The 25,129-nt window shown below is 38.6% G+C and overlaps 1 long non-coding RNA gene across 27 annotated transcripts in view; it reads left to right on the forward strand.

Annotated features, from left to right (window-relative positions):
• LOC141503543 (uncharacterized) overlaps positions 1–25,129 on the forward strand; it is a 266,282-nt gene that overhangs the window by 145,608 nt on the left and 95,545 nt on the right. For 26 of the 27 annotated variants that reach the window (XR_012472886.1, XR_012472877.1, XR_012472883.1 and 23 more), the window contains one exon: positions 21,408–21,466. The exons of the other annotated variant lie outside the window; for it this stretch is intronic. This is a non-coding gene — a long non-coding RNA (uncharacterized LOC141503543). The remainder of the gene's footprint in view (positions 1–21,407; positions 21,467–25,129) is intronic. 27 annotated transcript variants of the gene reach the window in all.

The raw sequence follows: 25,129 nt of genomic DNA on the forward strand, positions 1-25,129 counted from the left end.
AGATAGGTTAGGTTTTACCAAAAATATCATATAGTTGCTCTGCCCAATATTACTGAAATGTGGTGTTATCTTTATTACATGGGAGGGATCACATTTAAATGGCTAAAGTCTTCCACTGTATCCAACCCATCACTAGTAGTCCAAACCACAGGGTGTGGACAGTTCTGGAAGAGCCAGTGAGAAGGATATCTTTACACACCATTCCTCTCACTTTAATCATTCATTTTAATCATTAACTTTAACATAATTGGCATATCATGACATCATTCACTTGATGCCATGGTCTTCTTCAATGACGAAGGACAACAATCAAGTAAATCAAGCTCCAGTGGTTCCTTATTACTTCTATGATTAAATAGAAAATGTTCTCTTTGGCATTCAAAGCCCTTCACAACTTGTGTCCTGCATAAGCTTTCCAATTTCCTAATGCTTTACTCCCCTCCATGTACTTACTAAAGCAGCTGTTCCTCTTCTGACTCTATATCTTTTCCCTGAGAACTCTCCAGTTCCAGAATATTCTCACTCCTCACCGCCACCTCCTGGTTTCATCAAGATTCAGTTCAAACCAAACCTTCTGCTAGATGCTCTATGGTGAATATCTTCCCTTTGAAAATCCCTTCCTTCTCCATTTGATTATTTCTATCCATCTATCTATCTATCTATCTGTCTATCTATCTATCTATCTATCTATCATCTCTCTGTATATTTTATATGTACAGAATTATTTTCATACTGTCTCCCCACCTTAGCTTGTAAATTCTTTGAAGGAAGAGACTATATTTTTTACTGTGTTTGTGTTCCTTGTACTTAACCCCGGAGCTTGAACAGAGTTTAGTTAATAGATACATGTTGCCTGACATTGAATGGAAGAAGGGAGAGACAAACCTTTGGTCACATCCTGGGGAAGGTGAGCTGTTGTTTTATCCATGGGCAGCCATTCCCTCACAGAGACATTTCTTTTTCCTACATCTTCCTTAGAAACCTTCAAGGGGGTGGCATAGCCTCTGCAGAGATGCATCTTTCTGTCTTGTTTTTTTTTTTAAATTGGTTCCACTGGATGTGCTATGTCTGGTCTTGGTTAGCTTCCTATGTCTTTTGGACTTACCAACTTAGCCCAAGCATAGCTCAACCTCGATTTACTGTCTTCTTATTTATTTGTTACCTTCTTCTACCTGGCTATAATCCCATTGCCTTGGCAACTTCCATAGCCTTTCACATTCTTACCACCACTCCAACCTCCACACCGAACAACAACAAACACATCTGCAAAGCTTTTGCCATTCCTGCAATTTCAACAGAAGGTCATCAGGCTTGCTCTTTATAGGAATCCATTAATATAGAAGCAATTTCAATTCACTATTATAAATACTGCTGGCCTATACTCATTATAATTGGCAGCAGTTGCCAGCCTCATCTCATGCCCAGTACATATGCCCTGGAGTCCTGGCAAAACGAGTGAAAAAACACAAAACTGAGGACTCCTATATCATTGTTGTCTTATATCTCTCTCATCCTCTCTTTAGAGGGAAAAAGAATCACATCTCTTAGAAACAAAAGAAAGGCCGAACGCCAAAGCATGACCTACTTTTGATTTTCAGAGGCTGCTGCTTTCATTTTAAAAAATATTAATGTCTTTTGATTTTCTTCTTCATTTCCAAATTAAGCCCTGCCTTGTAAGAAAAAATAAAAAGCCATTTGGTCAAAAAAAGCAGCATATCAACCAAATAATCCAACAGGACAGGCTTTCAGTGCCCCAATTCTGCAAAGAAGAGAGGGAGATTGATTTTTTCTTCTCTTCTTTGGGGGCCAAACTCAATCATTATAATTACACAGCATTCAGTTTATATTTTTTTTCTTTTTACCATTCACATTATTGTGTGAATAATGTTTCTTTCCTTCATATCGCCTTATATGATGTTTCCTATGCTCTGTTGTCTTCATATCCATCTTTCCTTATGGTGCAATGATATTCCATTCCATTCACACACCACAATTTATTTAGCTGTTCTGCAGTTGTTGGGCATCTTTTTGGTTTCCAGTTTGTTGCTAGTACAAAAACTGATATCTTAAATCTTCTCCAGGAAGTCTTGTACATGTTAGACAGGTTTCTCCTTTGACCTCACATATCACTAAAGTGTTGTACCTCTCTAGCACATTTATTAGGTGACATGCTAGAATCATATATTTGTGACTTATTGTCCTGTTGGACCATTTCTTATAGCTTTGTATCTTTCTGTTGTGTGGTAATACATATTACATGTCATGACAGCATGATATGATGAAAAGAAATCTAGATTTGGAGTGACAATCCTGGATTTTGTCACTAGTGGCATTCTGGGGAAGTCACATAATCTCTCTAACCCTCAACATCCTCATCTGTAAAATGAAAGAATAGATTATCTCAAGGTCCTTCCTATAATCATATGAATCAATAAATGCAGAATTATTATTTCCACTAAACTTACCTATATTCCCAAATTCCCTATTCCCACCATCTTCCTGGGCAGTCAGGTTTGAAATCTTGGTGTCATATTAGCCTCTTTCCACTCCTTTTCCCATCTCCCCCTTACCTACTGCCATTGTTACCCTGGAGAACCTCGTGCCCTGGAGTCCCACTGTACTGATTGGTCCCTCTATCTTGGACCCTTCTTTCAGGAAAGCCATAAGCACCAGGCTCCTCTTCACTCCTTACTATCTAGCCATCTCTTTGACATCCTTCTAATTGGATGCATATAATTTTGTCACCATTGCCCTTCCACCCATCCCCTTTTTGGAACCATGTTCTCATCTTCCTCCATTAAAATGTAAACTCTTCGAGGGTCATTTTTCCTTTTGAGTTTCTATCTTCAGTGCTTTAACACAGTGCTTAGAACATAGTAACAGATTCATGTGTTTTTTTTTTCCATTCATTCATCACCCAGTCATTTACTAAGGCCTATCAACTCCACGTCTGTGATGTCTTTTGAATATGTTCCCTTCTTCTCTGTTTATATAGTCACCACCCCTAGTTCAGGTCCTCATCACCTCTCACCTAGACTACTGTGATGGCCTCCTCACTGTTTACCTTTACTGGGCCCATTACCTATAGAGCTGCTAATAAACCAGTCTTCCTAAGGCATTGTTCCAACCATTGCAATCCCTGCCCAAAGATAGTTGCCTATGTGTCAAAGGACACAAAGTTCTGTAGTTGCCATTCAAGGCCTTTCACATTCTCTACACTCTGCCACCCCTCACCCCTATCTTATCTTTCTAGCTTTATTTCACTCATTTGCCTCCTTTACTCAGTTGACATCCCAGCCACAAAGAATGAATATACTTCCCCGGGGGACAGGCCCTGCCCTCCCATGGTACATTAGCTTGACCTGTTGAGATCCTTTTCTTACCTGAATCCTTTCTGAGCTCCCCTGTCACCCCACCCCACAGCTGTACAGGATTTCTTCCTCCTCCACTTTTCCAAGAGAAGTTTGTCTGGATTTCTTTGCTTCACAGAGTCTTCCTTGTGACATATTTATTTGTTGTGTGTGTCTTCTCTTCACTAATGAACTCCAAGCTTCCAGAGGAAGAGAGATTATTATTTTGTCATCTTTCTAGTATAGCTGGTGAGGATGGTGCCCAGCAGGTGCTTAATAAATTTGTTGAGGGCTTCCAGCATTATCCAGGGGTACCCTTTGTAGCTGTTGCCTCATTACCTTGTTCCAGGTGGCCACCAATAAATCTTTTCCTCTGCAATTTTTCTTGCTTACAGATTTTATAAAAAAATTTCCCCCTCAATTCTCTAGAGTATTTAGATGTATATTTTATGTGGAAATCACAAGAAATAAATCTTTATTAACAACTTTCAAGACACAGTTATGAAATGCTGCACCCAGCCAAACCGTGCTCTAATTCCAAATTGCCTCATTTGGGATTCTCTGGGTACAAAGCTAGCTTGAGACTGTTGTTGTTATTTTTATTATTATTAGGATGATAATAATAATAGTTTCCATTTAAATAGCACTTACTGGGAGGCATATTACAATTTATCATCTCATTTGATCCTCACAATAGCCCTGGGAAGTAGGTGCTGTTATGATCCTCATTTTACAGATGAGAAAACTGAGGCAAACAGGGTGAAGTGACTTGTCCAGAGTCACGCAGCTAGAAAGAATCTGAGGTCATATTTGAACTCAGGTTTTCTTGACTTAAGAGTCCACTGTACCACCTTGTTGCCTGGGGCAGATTTTCCTCCCTCTGAAGCCTTGTGTAGGCTATGTTTACTAGCACTGCTTACAGATAGGAAGCAGTGGGATCCATTTTTATCTCTGTTTCCTTCTTGACTTGAATGAGCTAGGATTTTCTTTTCATGAGCACTTCTGCAAGCATGGATCCCAAGCTCTCTAGGCCTTAGTAGATATCTTTCTTTTCTGTGGTAATAAATGTTACATATAATGACAGCATGATATGATGAAAAGAAATCTAGATTTGGAATGATAAATTCTGGATAAGTCTCATTATCTCTGTAACCCTCAGCTTCCTCATCTTTAAAATGAAAGAATCTCCTAGGTCCTTCCTATCATCATATAAATAAATAAATGCAGAATTATTATTTCCACTAAAATTGTGCAGCTGCTAATAAACCAGTCTTCCTAAGGCATTGTTCCAACAGGCTTTGAGAGTGGTGACCCAAAACAAAATCGTCATCCTGTGCCTCTGATCATGAGCCTCTCTAAACACAGCTGGGGTAGTCTTTAGATGAAAGAGAAATCATCCATTGCAGAGCCCCCTTTATAGTACCCATTAGAGACATATCATGGCATAGTGAATATGGCACCAAACTTGGAATCAGAAAGATCTGGGTTCTAATTACATCTCTGACATATTAAAGCTGTATGATTCTAGGCAAGTCACTTAAACTCTCTGTGCCCCAATTTCTTCTTCTGTAAAATGAAAGGCCGTGACTTAATAGACTCCAGAGCCTTGAATTTAAGATCCTATGAGACCGTGATTTTGAGTTCTTTTGCAATAAGATTTGAGATTCTTATGCAGAATAAATTAGAGCTGAGATTTAGTGAAAGATGTACATATATATTCACATTTATAGATATGTGTGATATACATATATATATATATATATAAATCTGTCCATGTGTATGTATATATATATATATATATATGGATATATGAATATATAAATATATGGAATACATATAATAATACATAATAGAAATACATGTGAATGTATGGATAAAATATAAATAAATGTATAAAATACATAAAATATATATATATATACACCTTTAAATATATGTGTGTGTATATGTGTATATATATATATATATATATATATATGTATATGTATATGCATGCACATGTATTTATATTCACTGCTTATGCTAGTGGCCATGAGTCTATCAGCTATATTCATTCATTCATTCATTCAAAAGTGATCTAGTTGAGCATGGAGTCTGGATCCCTGCTTCTCAGAAACTTACGAAGTCACATTAAAATCCATTTTGCTTCCTTGCTAAGAAATAAACCACTTTTCTTTGTTGCAAGTGTCTACTATGTCAAGGCAGTGGAGAGTTTAGGCAGTTACTCCCAAATACCAGCAATGAATGCCATCTGAGTTCAGAGAAAGGTAACATCATTTTAGACTGGGATGATCAGGACAGGCTCCTGGGCCTTGAGAGGGAGATGGGTTTTGATTGGCAGTTAGAGGCTAATTGCCACCAAATTAGATTGACCAGAATACTTAGTCAGACTGATTTATTCAGGGGTGTCAAGACTTCTGTGCAGCCTGTACTAGAAGCATCGGTCCTCTCTACTCATATAATTTCCTGGTGGCCCCGGACTAATCAAAGGAATATATTCTTGGCGTCAATCAAGTTCAGTATCCCTTATGCTGATCTGGCTAATTGTATGATCAAATGACAGTAATATAAGAACATCAAAATGTTGCTCTGGGTTCAACCATGGATAGTCCACACAGAGTAGAATTTTGCCTCTAAATCGTGATCCCAAGGCTTCTGGGCAGGAGAATCTAGTTATCTTCTTTTTCACTTCCTCTTCAAAGGTAGCAATTTTAATTCCATTTATATTTCAGTAAACATTTCTAAGCACCTACTATGTGTCAAATACTAGGTTAGTTGCTGGGGGTACAAAGACATAGCAGAATCATCACTACCCTTAGAATGTATTCTATTAGAATGTCTGCAACTCCCTCCCCAACTGATAAGAATCTTAGAGTTAATCTAAGCCTTTCTCGGATTCCATTTTCTTTGACCTTGGCTATTGTGGAGCTATACTGACCCTGCAGGGAATGTAATCCTCATGATTACAAAACTGTGTGCATACAGTTCTCCTATCTTGTGCAATATTTTATGAACCTGCATTTACTCTGCCATTGACTTACTGTTTCTGCATGTCCTAAAATACAGAAGTATTTCTGTCTAATAAAATATCGTAAGTGAAGTGTAGAAAGAACATTGGATAATTGTGTTCAAGCCCTGGTTCTGAAGAGGCTTCCTCACTCTCTCCAAGACTCAGTTTCCTTAATTGTAAAATGGGGTTACATTGCCTACCTCCAAAGAGTTGTTGTGAGATTGCTTTCTCAGCACAACTTTGAGATATTATTCTGTTATCAGCCCTCTACTTCCATGTGATGAACCCTTATTTACATCAAATAATGCTGTTCTTTTCAATAATTCAAGCTAATAATTGAAATATCTTTCATGGAAAGCCCATAAGAAACAAACTACAGAATTCTGGGGAAAGAATTTGTCTCTTAATGAGGTACAAAATTCATTCAGTTTCTCTATCAGAATTGGTGCTACGTCTTGGGCTTTCTCAGAATCATTTATGAAGGAAGCCTCAAACAAAGTATACCTGAAATCAGTCTTCTTTTATAAGCACCTGGAATCTACTATTTTCAAACAGAAATGAGCAAGCGTTCTTGAATTTGAGATCTGACAGGGGACTCTAGGCCGATTCTGTTTATATATTAGTGCAAGGGAATGAAAGAGTCACATGCCTATCAAGAATGGCACCAGAATGTGTAGCCCCAACTGTTCCTTTTTTTCTCTCTTAATGAACATCATCATATCCATTGAAGAAGGAGGTGAGGAAGAAAATTCACTTGGGAAGAATTTTTCCCCTAGTAGGACAAAGAAAGAGCATTGACTCAGAGATCTTATTGAAAGCAGTAAATCTGCGAAATTAAATAATAATAATAGGTAGGATTTATACAGCACTTTACAGTTTGCCAGGCACTTTTAGAATATTATCTCGTTTTAGTCTCATGGTGATACTGGGAAATAGGTGTCATTATTTCCATTTTACAGATGATTTAGCTGAGATGTTGTTGTTGAGCTGTTTCAGTTGTCTCTGTGACCCCATTTGGGATTTTCCTGGGAAAAACACTACAGGGGTTTGGAATTTCCTGTTCCAAACCATTTAACATATGAGGAAACTGAGGCGAAAAGGGTTAAGTGATTTGCCCAGGATCACCCAGCTAGTAAGTGTTTAAAATCTTAGTCCTCCTGACTCCAGGGATATGGGTCTATTCACTGTACTACCTAGCTCATTTGGCAGAGGTTAAGTGACTTGCACAGGAGCACACAGCTAATAAATATGTGAGGCAGGATTCTAATTAAAATCTTCCAAATCTAATACTCTGTTTCCTACTCCACCTAGTTGTTATTATGGAATTATGTCATTATATAATAATGAAAAACCAAGGGGAATTGAAACATGTGTCTGTGGAAGGTTACCATGATATTAGTGTCAGGAACCCAGGAGAATATCTACATTAGGGGTTTTCTATGTATTTCACTACATAGCCGTGATGCTGATTAAACATGAAAATGTGTGACATGTACAGTTTTTTTCCTTCAGAAAGCCAGTTGTTATTTTAATTTACTAGATTACTCCCTTAATTTGTTTCCTCTTGACTCTTTTCACTGACTGTATGATCTTGAGCAAGTCACTTCTCCCTGATGTAAGATGAGAAGGTGGAGTTTAGCTGAACTGTAAAGGTCTTTGTTGTGCCAGGATTCTATGATGTGCATCTTTTAATGTTATATCTGTGCAGCTCTGGAATCCTTGAAACCGAGGAGTTGGTGTAGAGATTTCAGGGTGCTCATGACTTTGGATGGGAGGGGGGGAAAGCACGTTTTTATTTTTACTATCCTTTGGTTTCCTTTGTCATTCTGTGTTTTTTCTTTTATGTCTTTTAAACAAATTATTCTGAGGAAGAGTCTGTAGGCTTGATCAGAGTGTCATAGGAGTCTGAGATTAAAAGTTAAGAATCCCTGAACTACAAAAAGTTCAATACTATGTACACACTATTTCTTCTAATACTATTGACTCAGGACACCCCTCCTGTTCACTCGCCCCTCCTGCTCTGGAAATACTGGCATGGTTACAGGCAAGCTGGAGGACTCAGGATTTCAGGGGTTATAATTTCGCCAGCTGCATATGTTCAAATGAATTCTACTCCAGTCTATACCCTTTCATTCAAGGCTGGACATGATGATCAGTGTGAACACCTGTTTTATGAATTATTATCAAGGGGAATTGTCCACATCACAGATCTGACACAGTTCAGAATGGGGATCAATGACCGAGAAAGAAAACATTTTTGTTTGGTTCCCAGATTGAATGATAGATTTGTACCACCTACACGAGCCCCATGACTACCATCCCTAACATCAGCAGAAGTGCCAACATTGACAAGTTTATTTTAGTGCAAGCACGGCCTCATATGGTATTATCACATATGGAAGTGGTACTGCAATTCATTTGTAACCACTACATTAAAAAGTGCATGTACTTGGGAGTGTTAATGTGGAAAGGTTTGCTCTTCATTTGCACCATGAAATGAAATTGACCAGAATGTGATGACCAGAATGTGAGAAGCAAGAAGAGAGTTCTGAAAGACTTGGTTGTTAATGGTGAATGGTTTAATTAGAGATTGAAGGGAGGAGAAGAATGCTGAGTAATTACAAGTGTTATCAGATTTGAGCACCGTGGTTATAATAAGCCCTCAGGTTTTAGTATCTTTCCTTTTCTAGGTTGTATGAGGAAATTAAGAGGAGGAAATTAAGGCAAAGTACTCCTCACTTCATATTATTAATAATCTACTAAGAGGACTAATGGCTCTCTACATTGTAAGATTTCAAGTGGGAAAGCAGAGAACAACTAGTTCAACTCTCATTTTATGGATGAGAAAAGTGTGACACAGAGAGGTCACACAAGTAGGCAGCAAAGTGGTTCCAGAGTGAGCTAGAGGGCTGGGCTGGGCCTGGCCTGGAGTCAAAAAAAGACGAGTTAAAATCCAGCCTCAGACACTTCCTAGCTATGTGACACTGGGCAAGTAACTTTATTTTGCCTTAGTTTTCTCATCTGTAAAATGAAATTCCTTATAGCACCTATCTCTCAGGGTTGTTGACTTAGCTCAGGGCCTAGTACATAGTACACGCTACAGCTAGCTACTACTACAAGTACATAGTAGTAGTAGTAGTAGTAGTAGTAGTAGTAGTAGTAGTAGTAGTAGTAGCAGTAGTAGTGGTAGTAGTAGTAGTAGTAGTAGTAGTAGTAGTAGTAGTAGTAGTAGTAGTAAGTACTAGTCATAGTAGTAGTAGTTGCTTTTTCTGAAGATTCTGAAGATCAGCTGGCAGGAGAAGATATCAGACACAGAGGGCCTTTCTCAAGCTAAACTGCCAAACATTCCAACATGACTACAGAGAGAGCTACCATGATGGCCTGGACACACTGTTAGAATACCAGAAGTATGCTTGCCAAAAAGACTTATTTAATGGAGAACTCTCACAGGGCAAGTGCTCACAACAGGGTCAGAAGAAGTGATAATGGGATACCCTGAAAGTCTCTCAAGAACTTTAGAATTGATTGTACAGCATGCGAGACACTGGCATAGGACCTTCCAGCATGTGTGCCATTATCAGTAAGGGTGCCAGGCTCTGTAAGCAAGACAGAATGGAAGCAACTCAAAGGAAACATGACATACAAAAGTTTAGAGTAAGTATCCCAGGTGTTTACATGGCCTGTTTGTGCCCAACCCGTGGCAGAGCATTCTGAACTCGTATTGGTCTGATCAGCACAGTCAGGCACACTGTAACTTGTCTCAAACATAGTCATATCATCTTGGTTTTCTTTGATAAGAAAGGACAAGAACCAACCCACCATCCGACCAACCAGTAGTAGTAGTAGTAGTAGTAGAAGTAGTAGCAGTAGTTGTAAGTAGAAGAATTAAGTGCTAATAATACTAGCAGTAGTAGTAGTAGTAGTAGTAAGTAGTAGTAAGTAGTAGCAGTAGCAATATAGTTGTGGTAGTAGTATGTGGCAGACTTGGAATTCAGACCTAGAGTTTTGAACTTCTACTTCAGATATCATTCCATTCATTCAACTATGCGTTTGGTTCTCAGAACCAAAATAATTAAATGGTCCATCAGTTTATCTCAACATAAGGATTATGATAATAACCTGAACAGAAATTTATAAACCTGAAATACAGTAGAGGATCAGGGTTTCTGGAATGGAACTCAAAGAGCTATTTCTGGCTCTTTCACTTCCTACCTTTGGGCCACAGTTACCACATCTGTAAAATGGGTGCTTTGGACTAAGTGGCCTCTAGGTTTTTTCCCACCTCTAAATTTATGATCTTTAGACTTGACTCTCCTGAGGAAAGATAGCTGAATTCTATGAAAAGTGTTTGTACATGAAGCATTTTCTCTGTTTTTCAGGAAAAGGAGGAAAAACTACACAATTTCCCTTGTTTTCCCCACTGGGGATTTATATTCAGGATGGTCATGCTAACTTCTTAAAATCATCAAAAATAACTTTAACTGATATTTTAAGAAAATACATAAAACATTTGAATTCCTTTAGTTTACTTTGTTACTTCTTTTATTGTTTGTTTGTGTCACACAGTGAAGTAAATATTAAGTGCCTGAGGCCTTTATTTGAATTTAGGCCCTTCTGTCTCCAGGGATGGTACTCTATCAATTGCGCCACCTAGCTGCCCCTAATTTTTTTATTTCTTAAGAAAAGATTTAGACTTGAACAAACATTTATTTTCTGTTTTTCTCTCTGCTTTGGAAAAGAGAAAAAGAAAAAACAGGACTCCTGTAACAAATATGAATAGTCAAGTCAGGCAAATTCCTGCATTAGCTGTGTCTAAGAATGTATGTCTCATTCTTCATCTTGAGTCCATCACTTCTTTGGTAGGAGATGGGGAGCAGCCTTTATTGTTGAGTTGTAGTTGGTCATGACATTGATTAGGGAAATGATCCCCAGGTTTGGGCCGTCTCTTAAAAAAGACATCACTTGCAGGAATAAGGAAATGATAATCAACAAACATTTATTAAGTGCCTATCATATTTTAGATACAAATGTAAAGAATTAAAGTCAAATCAATAAACATGTATTATGAAGTTACTGTGGGTCAGGAAATGTGTTCAGCCCTGAGTATTCAAAGAAAGACCAACCAGTCCCTGACTTAGAGGAGCTCAATCTAAGACCTTATATGGAGGAGGCAACAAGTGTATTTGTGTGTATGCATAGACATACACACATATACATATAGATGTCTATGTATGGATATAAAACACAAAGTAAAAGCAATGCCCTCTTAGGTGGAGTGGAATTGTGGGAATCAAGATAAAAGGTAGTTCTTGAAGCAAGAGAAGGATTCTGGGAAGTGGAGTGAAGTAGGCATGGACAAAGTCAAATAATATTGCCCCAAGAGGAGAGATGAAGTAGCATGTCCAAGGAGCCATCAGGAGACCAATCTGACTTGGTTCCAGAGTCACGGAGGAGAGAGTCTTGTCCACCAAGGCTGGACAAAAAGGTTCTCCAATCAGGTGGTAAAGGGCTTGAAGCGCCAAATGGATAAGTTTATAGTTGATCCCAGAGACCATAATAAACCTTTGGAAGTTATTGAATAGGGGAATAATGGTTAAATCTACACTTAAGGGAAAATACTCTGACTTCAATGTTCTTTATGCTGGCCAGGTCACATCTGGAGCATCACATTCACTTATGAGTGCCAGATCTAGCAAGCATTCAGAATACAGAGGGGTGCAGCTAAGGAAGTGAGTTTTTAATTCTGAATGATTTGGAACTGGACAGCCAGCACAAGGGCAAACTAGAGACTGGGGAATGAGGAGCGATCCAAGGTTCACAGGTTAAGAGCTAGAAGAGATAGCAGATATAAACTAGTCAAACTCCCTGATTTTACAGGTGAGGAAATTGAGGACTATGGAGGTGACTTGACTTGCCCAGGATTACTCAGGTCACAAGATTAACTATATTCAAGTATCTGAAGGTTTCTTTTGCCAAAGTAGGATTAGATTTGTTCTGACACCAGAGGGCACTAATTAGCAGGATTCATTGGCACTTGGAAAGAGACACATTTAACCTTCATGTCAGGAAAAACTGTCCGAAACTGGAATGGACTACCTCAGGAGGATGGTGGATGAATGAATAAGTACTTATTAAGCACTAGCTGTATACACAACACTATGCTCAGTGCTTGGGATACAGATAGAAATGTTAAAAGAGTCCTGGTCTCAAAGAAGTTCACATTCTAATAGGCAGAGTTCATACATAAGAGGAACTGTTCAGGGAGATGGTTGACGACTTGTCAGATTTTTATAGTAGGGGTTCTTTGGGGTTATAAGTTGGACTATATGAACGCTAAAGTCCCTTCAACTCCCTATATTTGTGATAGTAGGTGTACCATTTCATAAAGTAGTCTCTCACCTCTCAAGTAAAAGGCAGTTTGTACATTTCCAGTTGGACCTATTCTCCAGAGGCAAGATCAGTCATTAGAATTGCCTAGCATCATACTTCAATTCATTCTTTTTAAATTCACTTTACTGAAGTCATTGTGTATATTGTTTTCCTTGTTCTTTTCCTGAATTATGTATCAGTTGATATCTTTTTCCATGTTTCTCCTTCATTTTTAAGACAAAGAATCATATTGGCATACCCTTTCTTTAACTATCCCCCAATCTAGGATAATCCACTCTCTTTCCAATTCTTTGCTGTTATAAACATGCTCACTTGGATATTGGTAGATCTGAAACCTTTCTTTCAAATTGGGAACCCCCTTGGTTTGTATGCCCAGAAATGAGATCTCTGGGTCAGACTGGAACACAAACCATTTAGTCATGTATCTTATCTAATTCCAAGGTTTTTTCCCCAAAATGTGTGGGCTAGTTCCCAGATCTAACAACATTATATTAATATACTTTTTAACCCACTTTTTAATATAAATACTTTTCAGTTTTAACATGCTTTATGCATCTTTCCTAATTTGTAGGAAAGACATTTGTAATATAGTGAATACAGCATTGCATATGGAATTTGGAAGCCCTGGGTTCAAATCTCACCTCTGACACTTAGTTGTGAAGCAGCTCTAAGACCCTAAGTACAGGTGGTTGCAAACTGATAACAATGATTGCCATATTTGGCATTATTTACTGGTTTAAAGTTTACAAAGTAGCATTTTACAAATATTATATCCTCTTATTGAATATTAGGAGTTCCCACCCCATTAAAATCCCAGCACTATATAGAAATATTTTAATTGAAGAGTACTAGATTTTGAGTCAGAATATCTTAATTCAGGTTCTTCCTCCTCCTAACTGTGTGATGGTCAGTAAGTCATCTTACTATCTGTGATTCAGTTTCCATAGTTGCAAAATAGGAATAATCTACATTGTTCATAAGATTTTAAGGAAGAAAGGGTTCTTTGAAAACCATAAAGCACCATAGAAATATTTGTTATTATTATTGTTGTTGTTATTATTTATTTTTATAAAAGATGTATAATTGGGCAGAATTCATTCTTTTTATTTTACAGATGAGGTAAGCCTTGTTGTGAAGCGGAAATAATAAGAGTTGTTCCTTTGATCTATTCTCAAGAGCCTGAGACCCTTCACTATTCTTTCAAAGATGCCTTTTTTAAAGTAATTTTTTCTTGATGCTTTCTGTTTTTTATATTACCATAGTTTACCTTAGCTCCTCCCCCCAGGAGTCATCCTGTATAACAAATAGTATTGCCTTAAAAAAGAGGGGAAAAAAATCAGCCCTATTTACACTTGTGGAGCTCCAAGTTCTGCAAAGAGGAAGGTTGGGATTGTCTTTGTCATCAGATCTCTTTCTTTGAGCCACGCTTGTTCCTCATAATTTTTTTGGAGGTAGTTGAAGTTAACTTAAACAAGGTCTCATAGCTAGTAAGTGTCTGAGGTCAAATTTGAATTCATGTCCTAACTCCAGGGCCAGTGTTCTATCTGTTGTGTCACCTATCCCTTGTCCCTTATAACTTAAAGATACTTTTAAAACCTTTTTAACCTGGTTCCAAGCTATTATTTTAGCCTCATTACTCATTCTTGTCCTTTCTATCCAACCAAATTAACCCTCTCTCTTTTCCTCACATTTCATGGTCAATTTGCATGCCTATGCCCTGTCTATCCCCTAGAGCTGCAATGTACTAACTCTTCAAGTCATTTTTTAAGGTAAAGCTCAAATCTGTTCCTGACCACCTTCTCCCAGGAACTAGTGCCTCACAAAATGATCACAGAAATGAAAAGAAAAAGAACTGGCCACCTCTTAACCCATCAAATTATTAAAGATAACGAAAAGGGATGACTACATATCCATAGGGTTAAGAAAACAGGCACAATTGTTTATTTAATAGCATCTCATAACATGGAGTCAGAGTTATAAGAACAATCATTCTTTTTGTTCTAGTAATTCCATTGCTGTGATATAACCCAAGGTTATTTTACGTAAATATTTTGTTTTACAATTATGTGGAATAATGGTTTCTACCTATCATTTTTGTAAGATTTTGAATTTTACAGTTTTTCCCCCACCTTCCCCTCCTCCCCATAGAAAGCAAGCTGATAATCTTTACATTGTTTCCATGCTATGCATTGATCAAAATTGAATGTGTTGAGAGGGAAAAAAAACATTTCCTTGATGAAGAAATAAAATATTAGAGACAGCAAAATTATGTAGTATATTAGACAACTTTTTTAATTGAAGGTAATAATCTTTGGTCTTTGTTTAAACTCCACAGTTATTTTTTTTCTGGATACCGTTGTTATTCTCTGTCACAGATCCCTTAAAATTGTCCCTGATTATTGCCCTGTTGGTATGAGCATGTCCATTAAGGTTGATCATCACCCCCATGGTGCTGTTAGGGTGTACAATGTTCTTCTGGTTCTGCTCATCTTGTTCAGCATCAGTTCATACAAGTCTTTCCAGGCTTCTCTGAATTCCCATCCCTCCTTGTTTCTAATAGAACAATACTTTTCCATCACAAACATATACCACAATTTGTTCAGCCATTCCCCCACTGATGGACATCCCCTTGATTTCCAATTCTTTGCCACCACAGAGCTGCTATGAATATTTTTGCACAAGTGATGTTTCTACCCTTTTCCCATGATCTCTTCAGGATATAGACCCAGTAGTGGTCTTGCTGGGTATGTACATTTTTGTTGCCCTTTGGACGTAATTCCAAATTGTCCTCCAGGAAGGTTTGATCAGTTCACAGCTCCACTAACAATATATTAGTGTCCCAGATTTCCCACATTCCCTCTAACAATGCTCATTGTCCTTTCTGGTCATATTGACCAATCTGAGAGGTGTGAGCTGGTACCTCAGAGATACTTTAATTTGCATTTCTCTAATCAGTAATGATTTAGATCAATTTTTCATATGACTATAGTTTGCCTTGATTTTCTCACCTGCAATTTTCCTTTGCATATCCTTTGACCATTTGTCAATTGGGGAATGGCTTGGTTTTTTTTTTTTATAAATTTGACTCAGTTTTCTATATATCCAAGAGTTTTAAAGGAAAACAAAGCATGTTTTTTCCTCTTTTAAAGGTTTTTCCTACATCAATATTTGTAATCATAAAAATCACAGAAGTGACATATAAGTGAAATTGTTAAATGATGGTCCATTATTTTAATGGGATACTCTGCTTCCATTACCATACTTCAGTTGAACAGATCATAAAGAAGCACTATGAAATAATTCTAAGTGAACGACCTAGCAACCGGAACACATTCATAACATATAAATTTTTTTTTTCTAAATGTAAAGTATTGGTTGTATTTCTGTTTAATCTTTAAGTTAATACAAGTCATTTGGAAAAAGGAGGGGAGTGTTTTCTCTATTCTTTCAAGTGGAAAAATGATGAAGTGGAGTGCTTTACCTCAAGCAAGTCTTCTGAAAGGGAATAGAATGAGTTGAGGGCAACTTGGAAAGAATTGGGATGGCTTGCTTGTCCAACTCTTTTGCTAAAATCAGGACATTATCTAAACTTAGAATCCAAGAATCTTGGATCTGGAAAGAATATTGAAGATGATTAGAGAGTCATTATGAGGGAGTGGATGGGGTGCTTGACTCAGAGTTAGGTCAATTTAGGTGCAAATCCCATTTTGGATATATACTAGCTAAGTGACCCGGGCAATTTAGTTAAGTCTCCTCAGCCTCAGTTTCCTCTTGGGTAAAGTGGTGGGGCTAATTTGATGATGTCCAGCTTTAAATCTCTGATCTGATGACCTCAATGAATATAAACAGTTCATTGCTAATAGATGGCTTGTTCATCAGATTTGCTATGCATCCACCTAGTCAGCCCATATTGCTCTATCTCATCCACAAAGAATGTGTGAATTTGTCAGATCCCTTGCTGAGATTAATATATACTGTATCTACTGCATTCCCCTTACCACCCAGTCCAGTGACCCCAACAGCAAAAGAAGTGAGCAGAGGCTGGCATGACTTCTTAGCAAATCCACACTGACTCCTAGTGACGGTTCCTTTGGTTTTTCCTAAGTCTCCAGATTCTCCTCAGTGCAAAGTTGCATTGATGCACTTTGTGTGTGGATCTAGGGAGAACTAGCTTGAAATTCCTTATTATTGCTATGCTACTTATTTAAAAAAAGAGATGTGTTTTAGGAAAAGCACCACAGTCTCTTGATTATTGCTGAACAAACTGATGTATAGTAAGCAGTTATTTGGTGTTACCAAAATAAAGACTCAGGATCATTTCAGCTCTAGGAGGCCTAAACTGGTTTTCTGACAAGCCTCTTCAATATAGATGGGCTTCAAAGTCTGGCTTGGGGTTATTCTGTATTCCTAAGAGAAGGGTATACCGCACAGTATTAGTGCTATAGTTACAGATGTGAAGAGATTATCCACATCTTTAGGAGTTAATGGAGTGGAATAATATCTTACTTTGCAATAAGGTCCAATGAATTAATTGCCCACTAAGTTTTAAATAGCACTCAAGAACTATCAACTCCCTAGATTAGAAACTGCCCAAAGGGCCTAGAAATATTATCTATTTATAATTCCCATTGACACTCTCCCATCTGTCTCCTGGAAGGAGAACCTAAGTTCCTGTTGATATGTGCAATGCCTACCCCTATGTACACACAGACACTCATCCACAAAATTTGTCTGTGTGGAAAGGGCGAGAAAAATCTGATCTGGATATGATTAGCATTTCTGTGAAAAGTCTGAGAAAATGGAGGTTTGGATAACAATTCCAATTGTATTCGATACCCATCCTGTATCCAAACTTGGGTGTCCTTTTATGAACTTGAAACACAAAGCCTGGAAAATTTCCTAAGCAGGCTTGCATCTTCTCATGGGGCATTTCTGACCCAGGTCTTAGGAAGCAGTTAAGATTATGCAGAAGATTGAAGACCTGTAGGGAGTCTCTCATCCCCAATGATTCAGTGGGCAGCTTATCTCAATGCCATCCTGGCTGAATGATGAGGACACTGGAAACAAATGCAAAGCCCCAAATTCGAAAATTTGTCTGCAATCTGACAGGGAATAATTTCCTCCCAGTGACTCAGGTTCAGAGTGGGCCCTTGGCTTGGAGTTATTGTTCAACATAAAAATGGTGAAGAGCATAGGATCATCTAGTGGAGTCCTAGATTTGACTCATTGAAACTGAGGCCTGGGGAATTGAAGTGAATTAGCAAGGGGTGTACACACAAATACAGACCTAGTGCTGGAAGGGATCTCAAAGGTCATCAAGTCCAACAACTCCATTTGGTAGAAGGGTACACTGAGACTCGGAGAGATGAAAGTCATTTGCTCAAGGTCACGTAGTTAGTAATGGACTGAGGCAGCTCCTCTAGCACCAAAGTCATTGCTTTTTCCCTCTTTAATATGCTGCCTTTCATAGATCATGATGAAAGTTCTTTGAAAAAAAAGTGAAGATGCTATAGACCTGCAGAGGATGATATGCTTTTATTACTCTGGAAAAATAGGTCCTTCATAAATGGTTGTTGACTTATTGACCCCATGGAAACCTGTGTAGTTGGCAGTGAGGAAAGTTCAAATCAGATGGATATTTGATAGTGGAAGAAAAGCGGGAAGGAAGGAAGGAAGGAAGGGGAGGAGGAAGGGAGAAAAGAGAAGGAAGGGAAAGAGGAATAAAGAAAGGAAGGAAGGGAGAAAGGGAGGGAAAGAAGGAAGGAAACAAGCATTGTGCTTAGCACTTTGCTCCTCATAACAATCCTAGGAGGTAGGTGCTGTTATTATTCCAATTTTACTGTTGAGGAAACTGAGGGAGACAGACTTAGTGACTTCCCCAGCGTCACACAACCATCAGGTATCTGAGGTTGAACTCAGGTCCTTCTCAGTGCAGGCTTAGCATAGTGGGTGGTTGCTTCTTGTCTTTGGTTGTTGAAGAAAATTGAAACAACATCACTAAGAGACAAGTTCTGTGTGTGTGAGACAGACAGACAGACAGACAGACAGACAGACAGACTGTGGCTCATCAGACCAGTATGAACTCAGAATGTTTTATCAGAAGTCAGACACAAATAGTCCGTGTGAACAACTGGGGTGCTTACTCTAAACTTACATATCTCACATTTCCTTTGAGTGGCTTCCATTTTACCTTGCTCATAGTGTGCAACACCTTCTCTGATGAGGGTACACCATCCTGGGTGGTTCTGTGCTAGTATCTCCTAGGATGCAAAACCAATTCCAGAGTTATTAAGGAGATCATAAAGGTGTCCTGTTATGGCTTCTTCTCACCCCTTTTGATTGCTTGCCTGATATTTGTTCTCCATAAAATAGTCTTTTGGGCAAGAGTATGTTAGGCCTTTGGACAAGTATAGTAGACATTTTGGAGATAGCTAGGTTTTAGACAAGACAAAACTTTATCTCCCTGTGAAATGGTGATAATAATATCTGAAGATCCCCCCCATTGGGAGGGTTAAAAGGAGATAGGGAGTTATGAGTATCAAATGAGATAAATGATGTAAAGCACTTTGGTGTCAGTTCGGAGTATTATTATTGTTATTAGTCTCTAGTTAACAGGCCTCCAGTCTGGCGATGACTTGATTGTCTGTCTTGTACTACGGCACTTCTGCTGAGCTAGTTCTAGAGCAATACAAGGGTATGCTCCTAACTTTAACAACCAGGCACCCTGGGAGAAAATGTATCCTCACACTTTTAACTTTAATTTACTTTGTTAAATTTCCTAATTCATAACAATCAAAACAATAAATCAAAGCCTGGTTTGTAGGTCCTTGCCTAATTCTGAGGTGCTAAAGCTCAGCTTGAAAGTTTCAAGGTGGTTAGAGGTGGCTCCAGCACAGTCCTGATGGGAGGCCTGATAGACATGGTGCCTATGAGGTAGCTATGAAATATTTTGAAAGGCAGAAGTGCATAATAAATGGCAACTATCCTTGATTTTAGAGTTTCCCAAACCAGTGTGGGCAACATTCTCTCACTCCCTGTTATTCTCCCTTTGGTCGTATTTGGATTCGCCCCCTCCTCACTTTTCTGTAATGTATATTTCCGGTTTCCAATTTCCTGAAACCCTGTTGAATTTTCCCTTCTGTCTCAGAAGTCTTAGTTCAACTTCAAGCATTAATAGCGTGTATTCGTACTCACTTTTGGAACATCTTGTATTTAGTTTGCAACAGGATGCCATCCTGTTTTGATCTTCTCCTCCCAAGGACATTTTGGCTTTATACTAAATGATGTGTGGCTTTCTGGCATAGCATCTCTATTATTACAGTTCCCTGTGCAGCCTGCTTCATGATATCACAAAGTTTAGAAATAGAGGTGATTGAACAGGACTGCAAAACTGCCTATTAGGTTGTAATTGATCTCCAGTATGTCTACTCAGGCACAAACCAATGTGACACCAATGAAAGGCCTTCAGCTTATTTTGAATTCGTGCATGACTCTTACTTGTGCAAATCTATATGAGGAAAAATAAGCTTCTGTGATGATGACCGGAGGTTGTGGCAATGCTTTTGACTTTCTCGGTCAATTTTCTTTTGGACACTGGCTAAGTGAATTCTGACTTCATTTATTTCAAACATAGGCTCCTTGGGACTTTGGCTTCTGGTTGCATGTATGATGCCAACATTTTTTTTTGCAAAACCACTTACCTCTTAAGGTAACCTTAGGATATAAAATGTCAACCTATTCTTTTTATAGATGGGGTCGATGGGGTCTCTTTTGAAGAGAGACAGAGTGAAAGGAGAGAAAGAATAGAATAAACAGAGGGAAGGGATACAATAGAGGGAAATACAGTTAGTAGTCATAACTATGAAAAGTTTTTGCAGCAAATTTCTCTGATAAAGGCCTCATTTATCAAATATATAGAGAACTGAGTCAAATTTACAAAAATAAGAGCCATTTCCTGAGTGATAAGTGATCTAAAGATATGAACAGGTAGTTTTCAAATGAAGTAATCAAAGCTATCTATAATCATATTAAAAATGCTCTAAGTCACTATTGATTGGAGAAATGCAAAATAATTCTGAGGTACCACCTCATACCCATTAGATTGGCTAACAGGATGGAAAAGGAAACTGACAAATGTAGAAAGGAATGTGGGAAAATCAAGACATGAATGTACTGTTGGTGATGTTGTGAATTGTTTCAACTATTCTGTAGAGCGATTTGAAACTCTACCCAAAAGCCTAAAGATGGGGCCCAGGAAAATTAGTGACTCTAGGACAACATGCTAGGTGGTAGAGACCACTAACAAGTTGACTTGACTATTTGACTTTTCCTAACACAGAATATGAAAATCCCAAGATCTCAGTGTTGGAAAAGACTCCCAAATCCAACCCTGGACCAAACAGGCATCTTCTCCACAATATGCCCAATGAGTGGTCAGCTATTCTTGGCTTGAAGACTTCTAGTGGGGTCTTCCTTCTCCTGGCTCATTGTTGCCATTCCTTCAATTGATCTTTCCATTTCATTTTAAATGCTTCAATTTTGAGTCCTTTTATTCTGATCTGTTCCTAGAGTGTTTTGTTTGTAGAGGGAGATAGCAAATTCTAAAGCACTATTGAAATGTATAAAATCTGTAAATGACTTCTGTTCTTTCCTTTTAGTAAGAACTTCACATCCCTTTGTTCCTGGTCTTTGTTTCCTTGCTCCCAATTCTGCTTTGGTAAGTACTGCATCCTCTTGTCCTTCCTAATTCCCTACTGCCCTTACCCCTCTTCAGTTGACATGATAGGTGCTGTTCACGTGTTCCACTTAGTGGTCATATATGAACACTTTGTAGTGGTTCCTCCATGTAGGATTTGCAGAAATTCAAGGGCAAGAAGAGGAGAAGTTGCAACCTGTATCAATGGACAGTCTGTCCACACTGATAACTAGAATCCATATAATGACTCTAATTTCCAATTTTATCATACTAGGGTGCTGTGAATGCATCATAATGGGTACTCTAACTTCAAACAGATAATAGCTAGTGTGAACCTAACCTGCTGGGCTTAAACTTTTCTCCATTCCTAATTCTGCCTTCTAGGGCCAAATGTTACAAATGCCTCTTCACAGGTCAGTCCTTTACATCCTTAAAGATAATTATTAGGTCCTCCCCTGAATCTTCTCCTCTTTGGCCAAGCCTTCCCATTTCCTTTATTTTTAAATAAGTTTTTTCTGATGTCTTTTTTTTTTAAATCATAGTTTCTCCCATGTTCCTTTTATATCTTCCTGCCAGATAGCCATCCCAGATAAGTAGTATTTTTTAAAAGACAAGAAAAGAAAAGCAAGAAAAAATCACCAAAGTTGATAAGTACATTGAAAAAGACTAAACATATGTGATCCTCCCACGGTGGGCTTTCCCAGTTCCTTTAACTGCTCCTCATATGGCACGGTCTCTAGGTTTTTCCCTATTCCCATCTGCCCTCTCCAAATACAGATGAAGTTTCAGATCTATTCTGACCAAGGAAGTCTAATAGTAATAACTCAAGGCATATGGAGTGCTTTGAGGTTTGTAGAATGCTTTGATTTCCTTTGAGCCTCCCAACAGCCATATGAGTGAGACAGTTCTCCAGGTCTGATCCAGATGAGGAAACTGAGACCCAGAGGCTTTTAGTGACTTGCACATAGTCACACAACTAGTTAAGTATATGAGGTGCAACTTGGTCCCAGGTCTTCTTGACTAGAGACCAGCACTCTTCCCCCCCCCACCCCAATACCACCCTTCATAGACCAGAATGCAGTGGGAATGTCCCTCCTTTACTGTAAATTGGTTTCCAAGGCTAACTGCAAAGATATTACATTGAGATGAGAAATGGATTCTCTTTTCCCCATGGCATTCTGGGTTTTAGATTCAGGCTGGGAGGTAGGCAGGAGCATATATGTTGTATTCTAGAAGGTCTAAACATCCTTAAAGGAAGGAGTTGAGCTGGGGTAGATGGTGAGGCATTGCGATATAATGGAGAGGACTTGAAGGCAGACGACATGGCTCTTCCAACTTTCTTAATGGGTAACTTGGGACAAACTACTTAGCCTCTCTGAGACTCAGTTTTCTCATCTGTAAGATGTTGGTGATCTCAAACTAGTGCTTTATCCCTGGAGAGCTCAGAGTACATGTATGATGCACAACAGACAAGGACAGAAGGGTTCCTCAGTTTAGAGCAGCTCTCATACCCAGACTGGACTTGGTAGGCCATCATTTGCCAGTCTTGTGGGTGAGCTTTTGCTACTCCCTAGGAGATCTTTGTCTAGTGCTTAATCCATCTGGGTTTGGTCTTTGCTGGTGTTTGGGGTAGTAGGGATACCCACTCCATCATCTGTTTGGTAGCAATAAGATAAGGCAATGCTCATGCCTTCCCCAGTGGCAGAATTGATCTGCAGTTGTAGCTCGACTACGAACTCAATCTAGGTTTTGACCTCATATTGCCAACAAAGTTAATAACAAATATAGGTGATACACAAAAATCCTTAGGAACATCCTCGTAGTACTTCAGACTCTTTTGTGGTAAATTGCATTTCCTCCTTACTATGTTAGTTATTATTACTGTTGTTGTTATCAGTAGCTGATATATATATGGTTTTAAGGTTTGCATTTTACAAAGATTATCTCATTTGATCCTCACAACATACCTAGAAGATGGGTACCATTTTTCTAACCCACATTTTACAGATGAGGAAACTGAGACAAATTGCATTCAAGTGACTTGCTGGGGAGCCACGTCTGAGGATGGATTTAAACTCGGGTCTTCTGGATTCCAGGTCCTCTGCTTACACTGCCACTTGCTGCATGAAAAGTTCTATTCAAGATGATTATATTTACACAGTCCTTTGTTCATACCATCTCATTTGATCATCACAATGACCCTCTCTCTTAGTGACATTAATTAGTCATTTTATTTTATTTTTTTGCAAGGCAAATGGGGTTAAGTGGCTTGCCCAAGGCCACACAGCTAGGTAAATATTAAGGGTCTGACACCGGATTTGAACCCAGGTACTCCTGACTCCAGGGCTGGTGCTTCATGCACTGCATCACCTAGCTGCCCCAATTAGTCATTCTATCAAAATGTATTTATTAAGTCCCCATTCTTTGCCAGGCTCTATAGAGACAGATTGCAAAACCTGCCCTCAAGGAGTTTACATTCTACTGAGGCAGCCAGTCCATGTACCTAGATAATTGTGCATACCCTGAATGAGCCCAAGGTAATTAGCTAGAAGCTTGGTGGAGCATATAAGGGGTATCCAGAAAGGCCTCCAGCTAGAAGGTTATATTTGAGTTGTGTCTTGAGGTGACAGGAGACCCTGAATCATTAATTGAGCATCTCTGAATTTTTTTTTTTCAGTATCATCTACGGTTAGAGTCAGTAGTGTTACCTGATTTTTACTCATCTTTACTTTTTTATGATTTTATTTCTATAATAATTCTATCTGGATTGGAAAATAGTTCACAAATTATACTTTCAGTTTTTTTTAATTCAGAAATGATCCTCAGAAACACAACACTGTATCAATATTAGATGTTGATATTTGTAGTGAATTCATAATTGCAGTAGAGTTAGAGAGTAGTGAGGCTAGGCCTGTGGACAAATAGCTTCCTCTTTCTGTACTTCAGTTGTCTCATCTGTAAAAGGCTGGACTAGATGCTTACTAAGTCCCTATGTCAGCACCTCTGGGGTATTCAGAATCCCTAATGATAACTTCTAGTGAAGGTAAGGGTGGAATAGGACTTTAATGGTAGAGAAGTTTCTGCCCTCTGGCAACAACAGGGAGATAAATCAGCCACAAATACAATATTCCTTTGTATTTAGAAAGATGCCTCTCTTGAGGAAGGGGTATGTTTGGTTGGGAGTATGTAAAAATATTGGCAACTGAAACTCACAACCTATTTACATAGGGCCACATGGTGCAATGTGCTGACAAACAAATTAATGCTTTGGTAGATTGTTTTTTGATTTATTGACCAAATCATTGCCTTATACTGTAGACATGGAACTTCCCATCAGATAAGCCGAGGTAAGGTAACCTATGTGAGTTCAACTAGCAAACCTTTTGAAGTGTTCTGTACCAGCCCTGGTGAGACAAGACTGAAAAAAGAATTCTCTGTCTACCATCAAGGACCTTACTTTTTGTTGGGTGATACAGTACCTAAATAAGTGAGTAAATGCAATGTACTTGAGAGCTGAAACTACTTTCGGGACTAGGAGACATTTAAGAGATGGTACCTGAGCTAAAATTTGAAAGGAATGCTAGAAATTTCGAAAGGCTGAGGTGAAGAAATGCATCCTAATCATGGGTGTTAGACTGGGAAAAGACACAGAACAGGGAGACTGGCATGCATAGTACATGGGGA

The sequence above is a fragment of the Macrotis lagotis genome, chromosome X, assembly GCF_037893015.1.
Source record: "Macrotis lagotis isolate mMagLag1 chromosome X, bilby.v1.9.chrom.fasta, whole genome shotgun sequence".
NCBI classification, from domain to species: domain Eukaryota; kingdom Metazoa; phylum Chordata; class Mammalia; order Peramelemorphia; family Peramelidae; genus Macrotis; species Macrotis lagotis.